The 6,000-nt window shown below is 41.0% G+C and overlaps 1 protein-coding gene across 1 annotated transcript in view; it reads left to right on the top strand.

Moving 5' to 3' along the window:
• Positions 1–6,000, top strand: part of LOC136029688 (SURP and G-patch domain-containing protein 1-like) — a 41,598-nt gene that overhangs the window by 881 nt on the left and 34,717 nt on the right. The window lies entirely within an intron of this gene.

Below are 6,000 nucleotides of genomic sequence, written 5' to 3' on the forward strand. Positions count from 1 at the left end.
ATATAGCGATCGCAATTCTGTCGGTCTGTCTGTCTGTCAGGTCTGTCCTGGTTTTGCTACTTTAGGCACTTCCAGGTAAGCTAGGACGACGAACTTTGGCAGCGTATCAGGGACAGGACCAGATTAAATTACAAATAGTCGTTTTCCCGATTTGACCATCGGGGGGGGGGGAGTGGGAGGCCGATTAATTTTGAAAAAATAAAACAAACGAAGTATTTTTAACTTACGAACGGGTGGTGGGATCTTAATGAAATTTGATGTTTGGAAGAATATCGTGTCTCAGAGCTCTTATTTTGAATCTTGACCAGATCCGGTGACATGGGGGGAGTTGGAGGGGGAACCTAAAATCTTGGAAAACGCTTAGAGTGGAAGGATCGGGATGAAACTTGGTGGGAAAAATAATCAGAAGTCCTTGATACATTATTGACATAACTGGAACGGATCTGCTCTGTTTGGAGGAGTTGGGGGGGGGGGTGTTAATTCTGAAAATTGGAAAAAATGAGGTATTTTTAACTTACGAAGGAGTGATCGGATCTTAATGAAATTTGAAATTTGGAAAAATATTGCGTCTCAGAGCTCTTATTTTAAATCCCGACTGGATCCGGTGACATTGGGGGGAATTGAGGGGGGGGGGGCTAAAATCTTGGAAAACGCTTAGAGTGGAGGGATTGGGATGAAACTTGGTGGAAAAAATAAGCACAAGTCCTAGATACGTGATTGAGATAACCGGAACGTATCCGCTCTCTTTGGGGGAGTTGGGGGGGAGGGTGGGTTAATTCTAAAAAAAGTAGAAAAAATGAGGTATTTTTAACTTACGAAAGAGTGATCGTATGTTAATGAAATTTCATATTCAGAAGGACCTTGAAACTCAGATCTCTTGTATTAAATCCCGACCGGATCCAGTGTCATTAGGGGAGGGGGACCGGAAATATTGGAAAACGCTTAAAGCGGAGAGATCAGGATGAACTTGGTGGAAAGAATAAGCACAAGTCCAAGATAGGTGACTGACATACCGGACCGGATCCGCTCTCTTTGGTTGAGTTGGGGGAGGGGGAGTAATTCGGAATTTTTTTGAAAAAATGAGGTATTTGTAACTTACGAACGGGTGATCAGATCTTAATGAAATTTGATATCTAGAAGGATCTTGTGCTTTAGAACTCTCATTTTAAGTCCCGACCAGATCCGGTGACATTGAAGGGAGTTGGAGGGGGAAACCAGAATTCTTGGAAAACGTGAAAATCGAGATATCTTACGAATGGGTGATCGGATCTTAATGAAACTTGATATATAGAAGAATCTTATGTCTCAGATGCTCCATTTTCAATTCGAATCGGATCCGGGGACATAGGGGGTTGGAGGGGGGAAACAAAAATCTTGGAAACAGGAAATCTTGGAAAACGCTTAGAATGGAGAGATCGGGATGAAACTTGATGGGAAGAATAAGCACAAGTATAGATACGAGATTGACATAATTTGTACAGATCCGTTCTCTTTGGGGGATCTGGGGGTTGTTAATTCGGAAAAATTAGAAAAATTTAGATATTTTTAACTTAAGAACGGGTGACCGGATCTTAATGAAATTTGATGTTTTGAAGGAACTCATGTCTCTGAGCTCTTATTTCAAATCCCGACCAGATCTGTTGATATTGGGGGGAGTTGGAGGGGGAAACCGTAAATTTTGGAAAACGCTTATAAATGTCGCAGATACGTGATTGACGTAATCGGACTTGATCCGCTCTCATTGAGGAGTTAGGTGGTTGGGTTCAGTGCTTTGGCGAGTTTGGTGCTTCTGGACGTGCTAGGACGATGAAAATTGGTATGCCTGTCAGGGAGCTGTATAAATTGACTTGGCAAAGTTGTTTTCTTCGATTCGACCATCTGGGGGCTGAAGGGAGAGGAAAAATTGAGGTATTTTTAACTTACGTGTGGGTGATCCGATCTTAATTAATTTTGATATTTAGAAGGACCTTGGGACTCAGAGCTTTTATTTTAAATTCGGACCGGCATTAAGCCTCTGATTTTCCTTTTAAAGCAATCTATTGATCCTTAGAATTTTGCTAGAGCTCATACCATATAGCTCTTAGCTCTTGTTTTAATTCGGGATAATTTGATTGTGTTCAATGCACAAAATAAAATGTTTTGCTCCCAAGATACAGAAGCTTAGGAACCACCTTTTTGCTTGCATGTGGTATGCCATATTTGCTTGTGAAAACTTGAAGGAAAATTTTTAAAATGTTCATACGTTTTTTTCTGCGACATAACTAAAAACAACCACTTTTATATAGCCTGTTTATCCGCTTCTTTTCTGAATACAGGTATGTATCTTTATAACCATTTCCAAAATAATTTTTCAGTGGAATTTTGTTCCTAGGTTGATTTACCTTTCCCTTAGGAAGTCTTTCATTTGATACCATTAAAGTATAAATTTTTCTGAACGTAAATTCCCCTTGTCATTGCTGAGCGTCTCTAGTTAGTAAAAATAACGATCTTACCACTATAGATTGAAAGTGCTGTGAAGGACAGCAGAATTGTATGCGCTGTAAAGACCGTGATTATGTTTTTTATGGCACTTGGTATTTACCAAGTGACATGTAGCGATTGTAAATTCTGTCGGTCTGTTGGTCTGTGGGTCCGTTTTGCTAGTTTGGGCATTTCCAGATAAGCTAGGACGATGAAATTTGGCAGGCGTATCAGGGACCAGACCAATAACCAGAAAATAGCCATTTCCGTGACTCGACCATCTGGGGGGGGGAGTGGGGGAACGGTTAATTTGGAAAATATGAGGTAGTTTTAACTTACGAGTAGGTGATCAGATCTTAATGAAAATTGATATTTAGAAGGATATTGCGTCTCAGAGCTCTTATTTCAAATCCCGACCGGATGCGGTGACATTGGGGGGAGCTGGACGGGGAAACCTGAAATCTTGGAAAACGCTTAGAGGGGAGGGATCGGGATGAAACTTGGTGGGAAAAATAAGCACCAGTCCTAGATACGTGATTGATTTAACCAGAACGGATCCGCTCTCTTTGGGGAGGGGGGGTTAATTCGGAAAAATTACATATTTTACGTAACAAGTCATCGGATCTTAATGAAATTTGATATTTAGAAGGACCTCATAACTCAGACGTCTTATTTTAAGTCCCGACCAGATCCAGTGCCATTGGGGGGAGTTGGGGTGGGGGGACTGGAAATCTTGAAAACGCTTAGAGTGTAGAGATCGGGATGAAAATTGGTGGGAGGAATAAGCACAAGTCCTAGATACGTGATTGACATAACTGAACCGGACCCTATCTCTTTGGGGGAGTTGGGGGCACCTATTTCGGTGATTCAGAAAAATTAGAAAATTAGGTATTTTAACTTACGAACGGGTGATTGGATCTTAATGAAATTTAATATTTAGAAGGACCTCGTGTCTCAGAGCTCTAATTTGAAATTTTGACCAGATATGGTGATATTAGGGGGGGGGGGTGGAGGAGGAAACCGAAAATCTTGGAAACGCTTAGAGTAGAGAGATCGTAATGATACTTGGTGGGAAGAATAAGCACAAGTCCGAGATACGTGATTGACATATCCAGACCGGATTGGCTCTCTTTGGGGTGGGTGGGTGGTTAATTCGGAAAAAGTAGAAAAATGATGTATTTTTAACTTACCAACGGGCGATCAGATCTTAGTGAAATTTGGGGAAACCGGAAATCTGGAAAATCTTTAGAGTGTAGAGATCGTGATGAACTTGGTGGGAAGAATAAGCACATGTTGTACTTTTTGGGATGTAAGGGGATTTACTAGTTTGGGTACTTCCAGATAAGCTAGGACGATGAAAGTTGGCAGGCTTGTCAGGGACCAGACTTGATTAAATTAGAAAGTCTCTTCCCGATTCGACCATCTGGGGGGGGGGGGGAGAGAGAGCAAACAAGATAGTTGAGAAGAATTTTATTTGCCGATAAAACAAATGATTGTTCTTCTTGAGTATGGCTTGTGGACTAGGGGTATGATTCTCGCTTAGAGTGCGAGAGCTCTCAGGTTTGAATCCCCGACCACCCCAATTTTTACATGAAGAAAATTCGAAACTAGATACGTGATCAATATAGCGATTGCTGAAAGTTGACAGGCGTATCAGGGACCCAACCAGTTTAAATTATAAATAGTCGCTCCCTGATTTGACCATCTGGGGGAGTGGAAGGATGGTTAATTCGGAAAAATTAGAAAAAATGAGGTATTTTTAGCTTACGAACGGATTATCGGTTCTAATAAAATTTGATATTTAGAAGAGAGAGAGAGAGAGAGAGAGAGAGAGAGAGAGAGAGAGAGGAGAGAGAGAGAGAGAGGAGAGAGAGAGAGAGAGAGAGAGAGAGAGAGAGAGAGAGAGAGAGAGAGAGAGATCGGTATATTTAAAAACTATCGTAGCCTAGAGCTAAATTCAGTTTTTTCCACAAAAATCATACATTTAAACAAAAATCACAACACTACAACTCAGCATTAAAAACTGATGTGAAAAAAGGCACAAATGAGTTTGCGTATCGATTGGTTCGTACTTTAGGGGGTACAAGTTTATTTCGTAATCGAGTTCGGCTATTGGGAGGGGCTGGTTCGGGTAGTAAGATCGGTGGCTCTTATTGGCTAGGATGAATTTTCCGAATTGGTGAATAAGGTGTTCCAGCCGGACTTTAAGTGGAGATAAATTTAATTTAGCGAGGGCTTGATCGTAGGGTATGCCACGGTCTCGGAGTATAATCCTTGTTGCTCTTTTCTGGACGCACTCTATGTCGCGTAATAGATACGCTGTGCGGATAGCAGATGGACCCCACACCGGGCACGCGTACTCGAGCAACGGGCGAACATAACATGTGTAGGCATGGAGAAGGCTTTTAATATCACACCCAAAACGCCTCATTTTGGTAAGTGTCTGAAGGCTTGCATTAGCTTTGTGGACGGTTAAATTAATATGGGCACTGAAACTACAGTCACTAGTGAAAGTTACTCCTAAGATTTTTATTTCGTTCACAATCGGGAAAGGGACTAGAGGCATATCTATATTCCGCTTCAGAGGGTTGAAACGAATTATCTTTGACTTGGCTACGTTAATGGTAAGATCATGACTTGAGCATTCGGTCTTTAGCTGATCAAATAACTGGTCTGAAAAATGCTTTGTTATAATAGTGTTTTTGACCATGTAAGCGAGCACTATGACAGATCATCTACAAACTTGTAACGGTCGTCGTGATGAACCCCGTGTCTCAGAGCTTTTGTTTTAAATCCGAACCGGATCTGGTGACATTGGAGGGAGTTGGAGGGGGAAACCAGAAATCTTGGAAAACGCTTAGAGTGGAGGGATCGTAATGAAGCTTAGTGGAAGAAGCTCTTGGCTCATGCTCTTCCGACCTCGTCACAAGTTCCATATGAGCTCTTGGCTCTTGTTTAGTAAATAAGTTATTGCAGATGCACTTCAGCTGTAATTGTCATCATTAAATACGCAAGTAGAAGAGGGATCTATTGATATATCTGTTCATTTCGCCAAAATACCAATAGTAAATTTAATCAAGCATTTCATTAAATGCATAATTCCCTGTGGAGGAAAGTTTACAAAGTGCAAGAAATATTTAAGACTTATTTTATTTATTATAATTTTTTTAATTCGGATATGTATAGCTGATCTATAAAGAGATCTCAGGTATACTTTAAGAAGACCCCAGTCGCTTTTCATATTTATGCTCATTAAATACTAATTTACGCATTTTAAAAACTTAATAAATATACAGTTAGTTATTCATATGGTAGTTTCCGGAATTGCCAAGCTCATTATTTCAAGGAGGCACACTCGTGCCTCTATAAAGAGGCGACACACGACAATGTTAAGCGATCTTCGGTTCCAGTTGTCGCAGACGGATGGGGAGAGATGCATTCGTAGCCCGAGCTCCAACTAAGAAACCTGCAAAATTTCATCCCCCTCCAACTTTTTCTTCATGGGGAAAATCTGGCCGAAAGTTTCGACCTGTCAACCCA

The sequence above is a fragment of the Artemia franciscana genome, chromosome 7, assembly GCF_032884065.1.
Source record: "Artemia franciscana chromosome 7, ASM3288406v1, whole genome shotgun sequence".
Taxonomy (NCBI): Eukaryota; Metazoa; Arthropoda; class Branchiopoda; order Anostraca; family Artemiidae; genus Artemia; species Artemia franciscana.